The following is a 17,573-nucleotide window of genomic DNA, read 5'->3' on the forward strand; positions in this document are numbered from 1 at the left end:
GACACTAATCATCTCCATGCCATAGTAGTGGATCTTTATTGCACCGAGTGAGAAATGATAAAGTATTCCACTATAAAGAATTGGTATGTCGGGGAAAAGGAATGAAAACGTGGGATTTATAATTTTATTACGAAAAGAGGTTTGTGTGATGGAGACAAATCAAGGATTTCATGGACTTGAGTAGAGATTGGTTTGAAAATAACCTGCAAATACTCAAGCAATTTTTTAGAAGGCAATGATGAAATTAGAGAGTTATATTCTATTGCCTTGAAAAATAACTATCAGTAGGGGGGACAAAGATGATCCATATAGGGAAGAATTGTAGAAGTAGGATTGTTTCTAAAATTATATCTATATGGAAGTCGAGGAACTACTACAGAGGATTAGTGCAGGTGCAACCAAATTCTCATAATGCAAGGAATTTTTCACAGTGTGATTCGACGCTCATCAGTGACTAGGCAATTGCAAATACTTATCGTTACATTTAGGTACAATTTGAGTTGCATTCTAAAGTCTCTAATTTCATTTATTAATAGTCCTTCTTGTGTCCTTGTCACTCTTAATTTCATTATGGTAGGATTTGAATTGATTAAAAAATCAATCATATCACTGAGTAAAATAGACACCCACATGTCACTACATGCCATTGTGCATACTCTCTATTTTTTATACAATCAGAAGTGAAAAATAGAATGTGCACACAACTAAAAATCCTAGCAGGCATGATGAATCATGTTCAGCATGAAAATCTAAACCAATAATCATAAAATATCAATAATTTTGTGACATGGAGTAAAAAACACAATAAAAGGTTCTATGTCAAAATTATCTATTCAGTGTGTTATCACTCAGAATTTTCCTTAGAAGCTATTAGAAGAAGGAAGAAACTGAGGTAACCACAAACCAACCTTTTAAGTATAGGCTCTAGCGAACCTATGACTCAGAGAGGGCTCTCTCTATATAATTTAGTTTTGTTTCTTATGGGATTTTAGGCTAGATCTTATTGTTCCTTGGGGTTTTGGTTTTCATTTGAAGGTTGGGTGGTGGAATTCTTAGAGATGGATAGAGCTAGGTCTTCAAGCCATTGGGCTATGGAGTCAACAAATGGATAGCAGGACTAGATCAATTCATTAAAGGGAATGTTCACAGGGCACGCTAGCAGAGAAAAATGAAAATCTTTAGGCCTAATGGGTGAAGTAATTCTAACCAGGGTGAAACGGCACTCAAAAAACCTTAAATCGGGATCAAAATGGAGAACAGAGAATAATCATGAACAAAGGGCAAATAAGAATCCTTTGCTACAGATCACAAGAAGCCACCTAAACTAAGGAGCAATCAAGAATTCCTTAACTTAGATTCATGAAGAAAACATATAATAATGCATTATAGTCAAGAAAGAGTGCATTTAAGCAATTCTTGAAATATCATTCCATGTTATAACATTAATGTTTTAGAGATACATAAAGATTATGAAAAACTTGAAAGAAAACAACATTGAACATGAGAGAATACTTATTTGTATTTCACTTTACACAAGAATCCTGTAAAATATCTGATCTTTATTCCTTGATCCAGTAAGCCAATCCAGTCATTGATACAATAGAATTTCTGATTTGAGAGAAATAGTCTATAGAAATGTTTTGGAATCCACCCTACATACTTCGAATTGTGAAGTATTTATACAAAAAACTTATTACAAAATATCTCAAAACAACTTGAGATTTATTCTAAGAAATACAAATATCTTCTAGCAAGAAGATAGAGACAACTAATGAACTGTTTCTTGTTGTCCCTTTAATTTTGGTTGTGCTGGCCTTTATGGTTGAGATGTAGCCCTTTACGTTGGCTGATATTTGTGGAATTTTCATTGTGGAGTCTTCTTTACTTTGATCTTTCATCTGATACTCTTTGACCCTGTTGTGTTGTTTTTACCTATTTCATCCTGCTGTCTTCATATTTACTGTGCGGTAAATTTTAGCTATTAATTTATTATAGTAAATATGTTATTGTCTCCCACCATTCTGCACTTGGTAATTTCACATTTACCATTCTCCTATAGATCTCATCAGCCTCAGTATACTTTGCAAAATTGGGCTTGGTGAGGAACAAATGTTTTACCTCATGCTCAAGGAAAAACAGGTTCTTAAATGTGTCATATAATACTTTTCCTATTGGCAAGGCTTTAATGGATGAGGAACTGGCTTGATCCTTAGCCAATTTTCTAAGTCTATCCCCATAGTCCAATTGTGTCGTGAGTTTTTCATTGATGGCCATAGGACTGGGCAGACCTTTCTCCCTCAAAATCTGAAATTTAGCCATGAACCTATCAATGGCTACCTACATATTGTGTCACTTTTCTTCCAAATTAAGCATAAGGTTCCTTTTGGAAAGGACCTTCCTTATTTCTAAAATGGTGGCAGTTCTGTCTTCAATGTTCAGCTCCTGTAGCTCATATATGTTTTTTCTATTGAGGAAATGGATGAGTCTATTTGAATCCTCAGGCTTATTTCCTAAGTCTTCCTTCACTTTCTGGATAGCTTCAGTAGCTATCTTCACTAGCTCTGTTTGCTCAAAAATCACTTTGATTGTTGGAAAAATATCATTGACAGAGTCAATGATATTGGCCCACAACATTTCTTTGGTTTTTCTAAGTGGCTTCTCAAGTGTTAAATCCTTTTCTAGGATTTTGATCCTTTCACCCATTCTCTGTGCCCTTTGTGTTTTTTCTTTCTGCTTTAGTTGGGCAAGTTTACAGTCTATTTCCAAACTTGACACTTTTTCCTTTAGCTCTTTCATCTATGTAGCCTGGATAGACATCTCTTCCATGGCTTTGACAAGTTTTGCTGCTTTCTCTCCAGATGTACCTGCTACTAATGTAGATTCTATTGTTGCTAGCAAGGTTGTTGCAAGTGGAACTGTAGGTGCTAGTGATGCTGCCAGGGTAGAAGAAACTGTTGTGGATGTTGTGGGGATGACAGTTCTGGAAGTTGTGGCCAAGTCACTTTTCTTTGATTGAATTAAATTTTCCAACTCCTTCTCTGTCTCCTTGAGTTGATCATTCAGCATCAGGACTAAGTCCATGAGCTCTTCATGTCCTTGTTGGGCTTCTAGAACCTCTATTGTTTGTGGATGAAGTAGTTGGGGTATCTTTAGTTGTTTTTTCAATGCAGCTATGTCATCATTAAGCTGTCCTGTAGCTTTTATATCCTTGGGATCGTGTTGGAATTCAATTACTAGGTCCTCTAAGGACTTGATCTTGGTGTCCTTGGCTTGTGAGGAGGCCTTCTCTAACTGGAATTGAGCTAAGATATTGTTCAAAGAATTTTGTAGCTAGTGGGTAGCTATGGCCTTTCCATTCAAAGTGGAGTATATCATCTCCCCTGTTTGCTTGTGTAGCTCAATCTGGTCTATGGGATGGATATCCCTTGCCAGCACTTCAAAATATATTTTCTTGAAATCTGAGGTTGTTCTTGGCTGTTGAGTTGTAGGCTTCACAAAGGTCATCTGCAGCTTCCCATCCTTAATGTCAAAGGCTGAAATTAGCCTTATTTGATTGGTAGGGGTGAGTTTCAGGTATTGAGCATAAGTTTGGGCTTTGAGCCTCTCATTTCTAGCCTTGATTTCTTTATATCTTTCCTTGATGTCTTGCACTTTGTCTGTAGGCATTCTAAAGGAAGATACTTCCACACTGAGTTTCATTTCCAATACCTGTGTTTGTGAAGTGGAAGGCTCTTGTATGCCTCCAGATGGAGTGGTAGGGCTCCTTCTTTCTTCTTCTGTATTAGTGATCTCAGCTGAGCCTTCAGTGTATTCCTGCTCAGAGGCTAGATTTAGCCTTTGCCTCTTGTTTGATTCCTGCTGTAAACCAGAGGTGGCCATCCCTGAGGTGGAATTTCCTTCTCTACTTCTTTTTGGGGCCTTCTCCTCATTTTGAGGAGTCTGCATGACTGGAGGAGTGGTCATGGCAGTTTTTGGTTTTTCTGGTACTTGCAGAAAATAGCTGTCATCAAGTTGCTTTTCTAAATCAATAAGAGAATTTTCAATATCTACTCTGGTGCTATCCTGGTCTATTAGGGTACCTTCCACCCATTCTGTTTGATTTGCATAAGCTTCTATCTCAGGTATGGGATGGTGAATGAAAGGTCCTAGCTTGACATTTTGTCTTTTCTTTGTGATGAATTCCAAAGCATCGTATCTCTAGACAAAACATCTTTGGAACTTCATCCTTTCTAATATTATGTCTGCCTCTTGGCCAGCCTCTCTAGAGTTGCATATGAAGGAGCCTAGTTGATATTTTATTTTGAAATTGGCCTTCTTCTTGGCATTTACAAAATTTATCTCATCTGCATTTATAATTTTCCTATAGTATTCTAATTCAAATAACCTCATTGGGAGGTACCTTGGTAGCTTGTATGGTGCCAACATTCAGCCATAAACCCTAATTTATGTATGGTTCTGGTAAAGGTACCAATCACCAACTTTGGTTTGTTTAGATAATTGGAGGACTTTTTTTTTTTTTTGGACTGATCCTTGGAGGAGGGCTTCTAGTCAACATTGTCATGACTGGTGGTGGGCTCCAGTATTACAGCAATAATCATGCAACTCCTGGGACTCCCTTCTTTACTTTTATCAACCTGGTAGTTCGTAACAAACTTGGAAGCGACGGTGTTGTATGCACAAGTACTAGCTCTTGCCACAGCTATCACTTGGTCAGCTAGCACAAGTCCGCTAGGGGCTTAAGCCAACTTCTATGAGATCTTAGAAGAAACTTTTTAACTAATGGATGAAAGCTAACTCAAAGGAGGCTAATCTACTTGCGGAAAGAACTGGAAGCCAAACAGTAACGCAAACCCTAGCAAACCCTAATTCTACCAGCTAGTCCTACTGATGCAAAGGAGAGAATGAAAACTACTGGAAGAGATGCCATTACTTCTATGAAGGTAAAATACATGTGTCTAGACTACCTCTATTTGAAGAAAACATCTTTTTGTATTTTTGATTAAGTCGTCAGTTTCGTCATGCATATGCTTTCACTGTTCTTTGACTGTGCAGGGGTGGATCAAGGAGGAGAAATGCTTGGAAGAGGTCAGGAAGGTTCAGAGAGGGTCTAAGGAGTCCCTAACACCCTTCCAGAGAGTTTCACATAGTTTGGCTATCAAGAAACCTCATTTGTAAGCTTCTACAGGAAGTCTGTAGGGGTTCTACAGGATGTTTAGGAATTTCTACAGGATGTTCATAAATTTCTACAGGATGTTTAAAAATTGGATCTTGGAGGATGCGTGAGTGAGGGAAGATGCATGAATGGATATGGAGGTAGGATAGGGGTCCGAAGTGGCCCAGGGACTGGTGGATGGAGTGGTTAGAAGGTGTAGATGGCTAAATTGGCTCAAAGAAGGCTGAAACAATGATTGCACAAAAAGGTAGGGTTACGTGGGCAAGAGGACAGATGTGAGACGAGGAACCTAGCTAGGAGATGGAACAGCTGGCTCTGATGAAGCTTAGGTGGATGAGAGAGTGGTAGAGATGCCCTACACAATGTACCTTTAACCGAATCAACAACATCTTACAAATAATCAAAGTCCTAGCTAATCTAATCTAACTGTCAATAAAACGAATGAACAACAGATTTATTTGGAAAGAAAACCATGTACATCAATCATGCAAAGAAACATTTCAGAGATCTGAACCCATAACTAACTTCTGCAAATGAAAACAGTACACTAAGGATTGCATGGTCAAGCAAACTAGTGTTTTTGTTGGGGCAACACTGTTTCTTCAGTTCCAGCCCCTGATCCAATAAGGATGAGGCGAAACAAAGAGTGTTGTTGACCCTTTTTTGGAGCTTCTTCCTGTTATTATCCTACCAATCCATGTTAAACATCTGAAGCAATTCTATTCATAAACAGTGACCTATTTAACCAACACAACTAAATCTGCCCAACAGAAATACGTTTCAAATGCATAAAAGGAGAAAAACGATGCATAAAGGAAAGGTAACAATAAAAAAAGGAAGCCCTCAGCTCTCAGGTTGGGCCCAACCTTGAGAGCTATGGCTCCTATAGAAAACTCAGATTTGATATAAAATCGGACTGCTTCTCATTATCAAAAAATAGTCATAAGTCAAGAGTTATGCCCAAAATGGCTACAAGAGAACAAAGTAGAGCTAACAACACTGTAGTGAAAAATATGCAATGGTTTCCAAAATTCCCTCACGAAGGCTGAGGCCTTAACATTTATACACCACGAGGGCCCTAGCTGGCCTCCTAAATCTATGGGACTTGGCTGCCCAAACTGTGAGTAGATAGCTCCTTCCAAAATCTTCTTGGCTGCCTTCCAGATCCGGTTTTGGTGGCCTTTGGAGCTCAGCGTTGGGGGTGAAGATCCCAAGGAAGGCTATTTAATGCCATAGACAACCCCCCTACAAATCCTCACCCCAAGTTGGGCTGTCTTCTAGCCCATGATTGCTCGGTTTTTCTCCAACATGTGTCAAAAAAATTGAAATGAGCACGTGTTAGCTACCTAGGAAGAGTGACTACCCTTATTCGTACAAATGACATAAACATACTGAAAAATAATGCATAAGCTATGAAAAATGAAGGATTGAACAAGGATAATTAGGCCAAATGAGCCCAACAAGTTACCAAATTTGGGGCTCATCAACTAGGTGTAAAAATAAATCAATAAAATCAGAGTAAGAGTATAGAGACTGGAACTGGTGGATCAATGAGGTCCAAAAAATGACTGACCTGGGCTGACCCTTGGTGTACAAATTTTGAAGGCTGAATGGGAATTTCTCTAATTGATAATATAAAAACATGTAGTATAGAACTGAGGAGTACTTGAAAACCCTTTCGTTTCCCATTCTTGTGAATTTCTCATGCATTCTATCAGCTATGAATGTGGCAAAGTTATAAATAGTTGCAGGAGGTTGTCCTGGGGTGTAGATGGACATGAAAGCCAAGATGATTTCATTAATGTACTCACTTGTGCAGTAACCCAAAACACAAGATATCATCAATACAATATTTCGGCACCAAGGAGAAAATATAGTTGCTACATATGGAGGGGGGTCTTTGGGGCTGTATTTCTCTTCTATGATGAAGGTTTGGATCAATTGGGCCAATCTTGTAGAGTTGAGTTTGCGATATAAGTCTAACAGGTCTCCAATTGAGAGGGGAATTAGGTTTGGCCCTGGTTGGAGCTGCAGCATCTCATTGATGGACTTAGGAGTGATGGTGAAAAGGACTTTCTAGTCACGAGACATGATGGTTCTGTGACTGGGGATGTAGCAATCATAGCAGATATGTACAATTTTAGGAAAAATGTGGACTTGGGGGAACTGGTACTTCGACAAATTTGACTCCCAAAGGCCAATTTCATCAGCATGGTTCAGGAACTTGTCCCTACTTTGGCAATGTATTTTGAGCAGGAGCTCTATAATAGTGGTATCATTTATCTGGAATCTCTATCAGGTAAGGGAAGGTGGTCCAAGTCCAAATGGGGTGTGGAGATGGGTCTCACATCCATAGAAATAGGGGCCGCCATTCTCAGTTCTTGTGGATTTGAGTGATGGGGGAGAGTAATTTGCAGTATTTAGGGCAACGATGTTTCAGTAAGGTGTGCAGTTTTTAATTAATTTTTATCTTAACTAAAACACTCAGCAACTAGTTTCTTTCGAAATTGACAGGGTATTTAGTGAATTCTACTTTAAATACCTGGAATTGGGGTGAATTGGTTCAAAGTAGGGTGCCTAGCGATTGCAAGTGGTTGAATAGCTTTTTATAAGCTACAAGGCTGTCTGGGTTGTCTGTGGCGTCCTTTAATTAAAATTGTATGTAGGTTGGTGGCTTCGAAATTTGTAGGTGTCGTGCATGTGTATAGAGGCTTGCAGATGAAATTTCAGCAAAAACAAACAATTTGGGGCTTTTTGGCTTTTATACGTAAAAAGTTGGTTTTGGCAGGTATGGGGTGAACAATGGTTGATTTGTTGCGTAGTGGGAGGGCGATAAATGGTTTATATCGCACCGCTTTTGAGCGCTTGGTGGTATTTGGGAGGGGCTGCCCGATTCCGTTCATCGGATGACACGTAGCACTGAGGACTCGGGGAGAAACCATTTTATCAGGTGGGTAAAGGGCGGACGTCAAGTTGGCCCGATATGGATAAGGGTTTTCAGATGAGGAGTGGGGATGATCGAATGGTGATCGGGTTGAGAAGCTATGTGAAGGCTACTGGGGGGCCCGGCGGGCACTTAATTATGGTGGTATGAGATTAATTTAGAGTTTAATCTCATCGGGGTGCTTTAATGCTGGATTAAGGGCTAACGCGGGGTTATTGATTTTTGCAGGATATGGGTAGTAATATAGTTTATAATTAAACTAAGGGGTAGGGCTAATTTATACACAGAAATTAAATATATATGAAAATTGGGTTTTTCAGGGATTTTGTATATATTAATAACAGTTAGTAATTAATATGAAAAATGGACGGAAAGGGAAAAACACTAAGTATAATGCTTTTTTGTGAATTACATGTTTTTCACATATTTACATTAATACTTAGGATAAAGCATTTTTGTGGGTTTATGGTATGAAAGTGATTTATATGGGGAAAAGTACTTTTCCTAAGCAAAAAGTGTTTTACCCTTAGGTAAAGGAGTTTTATTAGGAAAATGAATGAATTGATGGTGGGGATGAATTTTATGAGGGGAATCTAGTACTTGATATCCATAAGTCTTTGAGCCGAGGGTCCAGTCCCTCCAAAAGTCAAAGAAATGCTCTGAGCCTCTTTGACTTAAAGCTTTTTGAGTACTTTGAACTTTATTATGGAATATTAGTTAAGTAAAGAGGTGCAATGAATGGGGGAAGTTAATTAATTGACTTTGAAATCCATTTACATGCTTGATTCTCCATTTATATTTGGAGCATGTGATGAAAAATGATAAATATGATTTCTGTTTAATAAATCACCATACTTCTGCAACCTTTTTTCTACTTACCCATCTACTCATTCTACCATTTTTTCTTCACTTTATTAGGGTGCAAAGAAGCTAGCAAACCCTTATCAATATTTTCTTTTCTTTACATAGCAAACTATCTAAATCAAACCTCGTTTCATCCAAAGGCTCAGTTTAAACAGTTGAGCTCCTTTTATTTACTCTACCTATCTAATTATCTGCCAAGATTACACTATTTGGCCAGATTTTATTCTTTATCTATAGACATGAAATTGATAACATGAAATCGCCAAGTTTAAACATTTTGACAATTCATGGATTGTGGCATAAGTAACAAGCTACACACAATCATTCATTAAGCATAAAAAGTAATTAGTAGTGGCATTTTGACTTGCGCACTTTCATGGTCTTGTTGCTTTCTTGGGGTTCATATTTTCATTTTTTTGTGACCTATTTTCATTCTTTTTTTCCTTTGATTATTCTTTTAAGACATAACCTCTTTACATTTTTTAATTTTTTGATATGGAAAATCTTTGCAGAAAGAAAAGGTATGTATAATATTACAAGGCTTAACCTTACTCAATCAAAATTATGAATCTTATTGATATAGGAACCTAATAGTGGCTCCACTTGGGGATGGCATTTCCTGGTGAAATGTCAAGAACTTTGTAAATTAGTAGCCTTTGAATTGCTATTGATGTTACCTTGCAAAATTATCCTCTATGCCTCTGCATTATTGATACTTATGATAGTGAATACTTTGAAGCTTAAGGCCTTCTCTCCGGGCTTCAACTTCAATGACCACCATCCAATCCAAACTAAACTTTTTGAAAAAAAATGGAATATGTACAATGGAAAGTAAAAATCAGTAGTTAGGTTCAAAATAGTGTTTGAGCATCCAACCATTCACTAGTCCACCTTCTGCCTCTGTACCATCCATTTCTCTTAGGAATAAATCATTATTACCTCTGAAAGCATAAAGGACATATGGACCTTTCCATAGGAAATCAAATTTCCCATGTTTACCTTTATCTTCCCTCCTTGAATCCCATCTTAGGACTTTGTCACCAAGGTAGAAATCCTTGGCCTTGGTCCTTTTATCAGAAACCTTCTTGATCCTTTCTTGCACAACCTGAGATCTGATGTACACTTCTTCCCTGGTTTGCTGTAAATGAATTGTTTGGTTGATTCTTCTTTGGATGTGTTCAACCTACAATTCTTGGAGTAGCTTCATTACTGGTGTTCCCAAGGAATATGGGAAAACAGCTTCCATCCCATAAACTAGTTGGTAGGGAGAGGTACCAATTGATTTCTTTGCGATTGGTCTATCTTCCCATAAGGCATTTACTAGCTTTTTATTCCATGTCTTCTTATTATCCTCCAACAATTTTTTTATGGTGTTCACCAGGGTTTTGTTTGAAGATTCTACCAGTCCATTTCCTTGAGGATAATAGGCTGTGGAATGGCCTGGGATTATATGATACTTGTTGCATAAATCTATCATCCTTTTGGATTTAAAGGCTACTGCATTATCAGTAATGAGCTTACTTGGGCATCCAAATCTTGATAGAATGTTGGTTTCAAGGAAGGTTATGATAACAATGTCAATGGCTTGCCTTGAAGGTATGGCCTCTATCCATTTGGTGAAATAGTTTGTGGTAGTGAGGATCCATTTGTGTTGGGCAAAGGAAGGTGGGTGAAACTCACCAATGAAGTCTAACCCCCATTGTTGAAAAGGTGTTTCAACAGAAATTGGTTTTAGGGGTAAAGGTAGAAGTTTTTTCTTTCCCTCAAAAATTTGACATTTGTGACAGGAGGTCACATGTTTCTTTACATCAAAAAACAAAGTTGGCTAGTTGAAACAAGCTCTAAGAATTTTGTCTGCAGTGGTTTTCCAGTAAAGGTGTCCTCCACAGTCCCCTGCATAAAATTCTTGCAATACTTTATCAGATTCATCTTTTAATAAATAGTTTAGAAGAATGCCTTCATGATTCCTCAAAACAAGCATTGTCTAATATGCAAAATTTTAAGGATTTCATCTTCAAAAATCTACTTTTGGTCGTAGATAATCCATGAGGAGCTTGTAAATTTTGTAAAACATAAATGATATCAACATACCATGGTGATTCAATAAAGGCCTGGCTCATTAGTGGAGTCGCCATCTCCTCTTCATTATCTATTTGTGCAATAAAGTTTATATCCAGGGCCTGACAATTTGACTCAGCCATAAGCTTGGCTAAACCTTGGCCCTTGATTAACTTAGTAGGTCTGATTTCTATATCATATTCTAAAATAGTAGCAATCCATTTTCCGCTCTTTCCATGTGGACCACCCTGAGTTAGGATGTCTTTGACAACTGAATTGGGAACATAGGCTATTATATGAGAATATAAAATATATACTCTAAATTCCTTGATAGCTTTGACCAAAGAGAAAGCTTGTTTTCCATTATATTATATTTAAGGGAGGCATCTCTCAGGACCTTGCTAAAAAAAGCAATAGGTTGTTCATAGCCCTGGTCATTTTTCTGCAATAAAACTACAGCAATTGTGTGCTCAGAAGCAAAGGAAAATAAGATCTGTCAAATTTTGGACTGATCAAAACTCATGTTCTTGTTAAGGCCAGTTTAATGTCTTCAAAGGATTTCTTAGCCTCAATAGTCCATTTTATGCTCGAATATTTTTTCAACATATTGTTCAGTGATCTAATTAATTCTACTAAATTAGAAATAAATTTCCTAAGAAAGTTAATTTTCCCGAAGAAAGCTTGTAATTCTTTTATGTTCCTTGCATGTTGTATCTGTAAGATGGCTTCTATTATTGCAGGGTCTATTCGGATACCATATTTTTAAATTATATGACCTAGTAACTTTCCTTCTTCTAATCCAAACATTGACTACTTAGGGTTCAAAGAAATTCCATATTTCCTACATTTAATAAAAACCTGCCTTAGATGATCCAAATGTTGGTTGTCAGATTTTGAATAAACAATAATGTCATCTAGGTATATCACCAGGAAATCATGAATTTCTTTGGAAAAGGCTATATCCATAGCCCTCTGAAAAGTGGCTCCTGCATTCATTAGTCCGAAAGGCATTTTCACATACATGAATGTGCCCCAAGGAGTAGTGAAGGCAATCTTAGCGTGGTCATTAGGATGAACTAAAGTCTTATTGTAACTAGAAAACCCATCCAATAATGAGATCTTGGTTGATCCAACTACCCTTTGAAAAATATGGTCCATTTTGGGGAGAGGGTAATTGTCTTTAAGAGATACTTTGTTGAGGTTTCTAAGTTCCACACAGAGTCTGATTTCACTAGTTTTCTTTCTGGTTGGCACCAGGTTAGAAACCCAATAAGAAAATTTGATTGGTGCAATTATCTTAGCATCGTACATTCTCTGGATTTCCTTTTCAATTGAAGGTAATAGGACAGGATTTATCCTTCTAATCTTTTGCTAGAAAGGTTTTTGATTTTCTTTTATAGGGATTGTGTGTTGTATGATGCTGGTGTCATAGGATTTGAGGTCCTCATAACTCCAAGAAAATATATCCTGAATTTATTTTAATAACTCAATGTATTTTACTTTTTCAGTGGGAGGTAATGATTTAGAAAGTTTGATCAACTTGGGATTTTCATCGGTGCCAATATTACACTCCTCCATATCAGATTTCAAAGGTTCCATTTTGGGTTTTCTAGGGACATCATTTGAATCAAACGGGTCTTCCAAAGGGTTTAATCCCTTAGGTAAGAAATTGTCCTTAAGATTAATTACTTCAGTATCTTCGTTAATTATCTCATCAATATCAACTTTTCCTAGGTTTTCTACATCTAATTTTGTAAATTTAGTGGGATGGAATCTATCTATCTCTTCACCTTCTATCTCATTTATTTCTATTTTATATTTAGTGTTAAGGTCTATTGATGTGTCAATATCTATATTGCTATTTACAAATTCTTGTTCTGAAATCAAAAAGCTATTTATTTGTTTATCATCAGAAAATATTTGCCAGTTCTTCAAATTATTTAGGATTACAAGCATGTGCCTTAATTTAGCAGTATGCTGATAGTTAGGCTAAAAGGGTAACTTGCAGGTGCTGGCAAACATTGCTAAACTATGACTTCTAGGAATTACAACAACCTTGGTTTCTAAGAAAGTGTTTAGTATTTCTATAATGGTTCCTCTGTAACAACTTAACCTAGGGTCTTTGGTCATATATATAGAATTAATATGTTTTATCACTAATTCAGAGTCTCCCATGAAAAAAAACTCTCATAGCTCCTAGCTTCCTAACTAATTTAAGACCTAAAAGTAGTGCTTCATACTCAGCCATATTGTTAGTACATTTAAAATTTATTCTATATGCATGGCCTTCTAAATAGTCATTCTTTAGATTGTATATCCAAACTCTTGCTCCTGCTCCAAACTTATTGAATGACCCATCAAACTCAAGATGCCACAATATCTCATGTTCATAATTCATGTCATCTGTTTCCATCAATTTTTCCTCTGCTTGAATACCTTGTTTAGAGGAAAGTTCTAAAGTTTGGACAGTTTCCTTTTGTTTTGAAACTGCAATTTCTTTTGGTTCTGCATCAACACTGTCTAAAAGATTTCCTTGTGTTTCACTAGTATTATACAAAATAAAAAAATCAATGTCTGAATGTACAGAGTAGATAGGAAAGTTTTGAGGCCGATCCTAGGTACTCACCATGTATTGCATTAAAGTTTCCTGATACAACTTCTTGAGTTGTCCAAAAATAGAAATGGTTCCATATGACATATCAAGTTGTAGAGATCCCTGAAGTTTGGCTTCCCATGACCTGGATAACAACATGCCATACTTCAGTGGGATGTTAGAAATTACAATATCCATAACAATGCTCTTGGTAGGATATTGAACTAAGGTAACACACAGGTCTTTAATCAACCCCAGACACTTTACTTAACTTGAGTAAAATGGAAATAAGTCCTTGTAAGGTCTTGAAATGTCTAGGTTCAATTTTTCCATTACTGATTTGGCATTAAGTTGTGGGAGGCCCTAGAATCCAACATTGCATTATGAATAATTTTGTCATGGATGCCAAGGCTAATATAGAATGGTGGTATCCCTCCTTCTAATGGTTTTCCATTGACATTTGGACCAAATATAAGTTTAGGTTGATCATCAAACAGGCTAACAGAATCTTCATTCTCAGCAAGGTTCAGTGTCTGGTTTATCTGTGTTTTGTATGTTTAATTCTTGATTAACTCTTTTAAAGGGACTGAAATATTTAGCTTAGCTACCTCTGCTCCCCAATTATAAGGCAAAGGGGCTTTCTTTGTTTGATGGTTTATACTTTTGACAACATGGTTTTGAGTGGGATGGTCTTCTTTTCCTTTATTGGGGATTTCTTTTTGTGAAGTTTCCAATCTAGTATTTTGAGGTGTGTCCACTGGTTTTCTAGGAGAAGTTGAAAAAGAGGGTTGATCATCAGAAGGTTGATTAGGGGTAATATCTTCAATGGTAGGACCAGAAGAATTCTGGTTTTTTCTGCAGAGAATCTGGAAGATTTTAGGAACCGAGGCTTCTTTGATTTTCTTTGGTTGATTTGGCACTGTTTTCTTGGTTTGGTCAGAGATATCAAAATTATTTTTACTCCTTAGGTTATACTTTTTTTGTACTTCAAAGATGCCAGAATCATAACCTTGTTTATAGTCAAATGAATCTCCATACTAGATTTGCAATTGCTGCAGCATATGCAATTCCTGATCATCCTGGGTCAGAAAAACAGTACCCTCATCATCTAATCCCATCAAGTTAATCTGTGTGTCTTGCTTTGGATCTTTAGGATGGGATGTTTCTGCATAATTTTCCTGGAAAGGAGGTCTTATATTCTGATCAGGTCCATTTTTTCCAGTATTTTGGATTTCATTTTTCCTAATGTTAGAGTTTCTAACTGGAGGTGCCTATTGATTATCCGACTAGGGGTTTCTCTCTATATTCTCTATTCTATCCATTAACTTTTCCATGCCTTTTGCTAAGCTATCTATTTTAATGTCAGAAGGCGAAGGCTCATCTTTAGCTGATCCTCTTCTTTCATTCCTAACTCTAGCTCTTTTAGCTAATAAATTAGCCTCTACATTTACTGCTACAATTTTCATATCTTCTAGGGTTGGAGGGTTTCTTTCCCTGTGCTGGAATGCCATGTGTGTGTCAAAACCATCAGGGAACTTTATTGATGCTAAGTCAGGTGGGGGCCTAATATTAACTGCAATTGCATTGTATATATTGTTAAATCTAGTGCAGTAATCTTGAACAGTTTCATTGGGTCCTCTCCTAATATTTTCATATTCAGAAAGGATCTGTAGAGGATTCTTTTCCTTTTCCCATCTATTCAAAAATTGCTATTGAAATACTTCTAAACTATCAATGATATTATAAGGTAGTGATCTAAACCATTTTCTAACATCACCAGCTAGAGTTTGAGTGAATAATCTCATTTGGACATCCACAATATCAATTTCATGAAGTTCAAAGTAGTTTGTCATTTTATTAACATGGTGTTTTGTAGTGTAGTGTCCCACCCCATCAAATTGGACGATTTTACTCTGGTAGTCTACTGGCATGGCACCAAGTGGGGCATGTAAGATGAGGGGAGAATATCTCTTTGCCATGGCTATAAGCCGGGATGGGCTAAAATGTGGGGTTGAGGCACTGGAGGATGATGCAGTAGTGGAAGATGAACTAGGACCAACAGGTGGTACCTAGGATATGATATGTTGGTAAGGGAGTGAGGGTATGAATGGAGGTGGGGAATGAACTTCATAGGTTGAAGGGAATAATGGTGAACTAAGAGTAGTGGATATTGGTTCAGAAAGCTCAGGGTTCCTAGCAGTAGTAAGGGATGACTGTGGGGAATTTAGAATATATTGATCAATTGACTGATTGGCCTTTTGGACTTCGAGGTCTGCAATAAACTCTGGATCTAGAACAATTTCATCAAGTGCACTTTTAGACCTTGTTCTATATAGGGAAAGATCAAATGGCATGTCAAAGGGGATATCTTCTAAAAAAACCACTCATCAAGGCATGAATTGACTTTGATTAAAGGTGTTTGATTGACTAAACTTTCTTCTCTTTTGGGTCTTCTCGAAATCAAGTTGGGATTATCAACTACTGGGGTAGGGTCTGGATCTGGATTAGCCCTAGTGTAGTGAGTTCTCCTTGAAGCCAAGATTTCAAGCTTTTTCTAATTACTTACTTTTTGTGGTATTTTCTAAATAACTTCTAATAAACTCTTTAAGAAGCTTGAAAGAAAGATTTAAAATTTTCTTAAAGGTTTATTAAAATTGAGGATTTGAGTCCCTAGTAGTTATTAGAAGAAGGAAGAAACCGAGGTAACCACAAACCAATCTTTTAAGTATAGGCTCTAGCCAACCTATGACTCAAAGAGGGCTCTCTCTATATAATTTAGCTTTGTTTCTTATGTGATTTTAGGCTAGTTCTTAGTGTTCCTTTAGGTTTTGGTTTTGATTCGAAGGTTGGGTGGTGGAATTCCTAGAGCAGATGGATAGAACTAGGTCTTCAAGCCATTGGGCCATGGAGTCAACAAATGGATAGCAAGACTAGATCAATTCATTAAAGGGAATGTTCATAGGGTAGGCTAGTAGAGGAAAATGTAAATCTTTAGGCCTAATGGGTGCAGTAATTCTAACCAGGGTGAAATGGCACTCAAGAATCCTTAGACCGGGATCAGAATGGAGAATAGAGAATAATCATGAACAAAGGGCAATCAAGAATCCTTTGCTACAGATCACAAGAAGCCACCTAAACTAAGGAGCAATCAAAAATTCCTTAACTTAGATTCGTGAAGAAAACATATAATAATGCATAACAATCAAGACATAGTGCATTTAAGCAATTTCTTAAATATCATTCCATGTTATCACATTAATATTTTAGAGATACATAAAGATTATGAAAAACTTGAAAGAAAACAACATTGAACATGAGAGAATACTTATTTGTATTTTGCTTTACACAAGAATCCTGTAAAATATATGATTTTATTCCTTGATCCAGTAAGCCAATCTAGTCATTAATACAATAGAATTTATGATTCGAGAGAAATAGTCTATAGAAATGTTTTGGAATCAACCCTACATAGTTCAAATTGTGAAGTATTTATACAAAAAACTTACTACAAAATATCTCAAAACAACTTGAGATTTATTCTAGGAAATACAAATATCTTCTAGCAAAAAGATAGAGACAACTAATGAATTGTTTTTTGTTGTCCCTTTAATTATGGTTGTGCTAGCCTTTATGGTTCAGATGCAACCCTTTATGCTGGTTGATAGTTGTGGAATTTTCACGTTGGAGTCTTCTTCACTTTTGTCTTTCATCTGATACTCTTTGACCCTACTACTCTTTGACCCTGTTGTGTTGTTTTTACCTATTTCATCCTGTTGCCTTCATATTTACTGTGGGGTTAATTTTAGTTGTTAATTTATCATAGTAAATCTGTTATTGTCTCCCACCATTTTGCAGTTGATAATTTCACATTTACCATTCTCATGGAGATCTCATCAGCCTCAGTATACTTTGCAAAATTGAGCTCAATGAGGAACAAATTT

The sequence above is a fragment of the Pinus tabuliformis genome, chromosome 4_1, assembly GCF_031772625.1.
Source record: "Pinus tabuliformis cultivar Carrire ecotype Pingquan chromosome 4_1, CPIR1, whole genome shotgun sequence".
NCBI lineage: Eukaryota > Viridiplantae > Streptophyta > Pinopsida > Pinales > Pinaceae > Pinus > Pinus tabuliformis.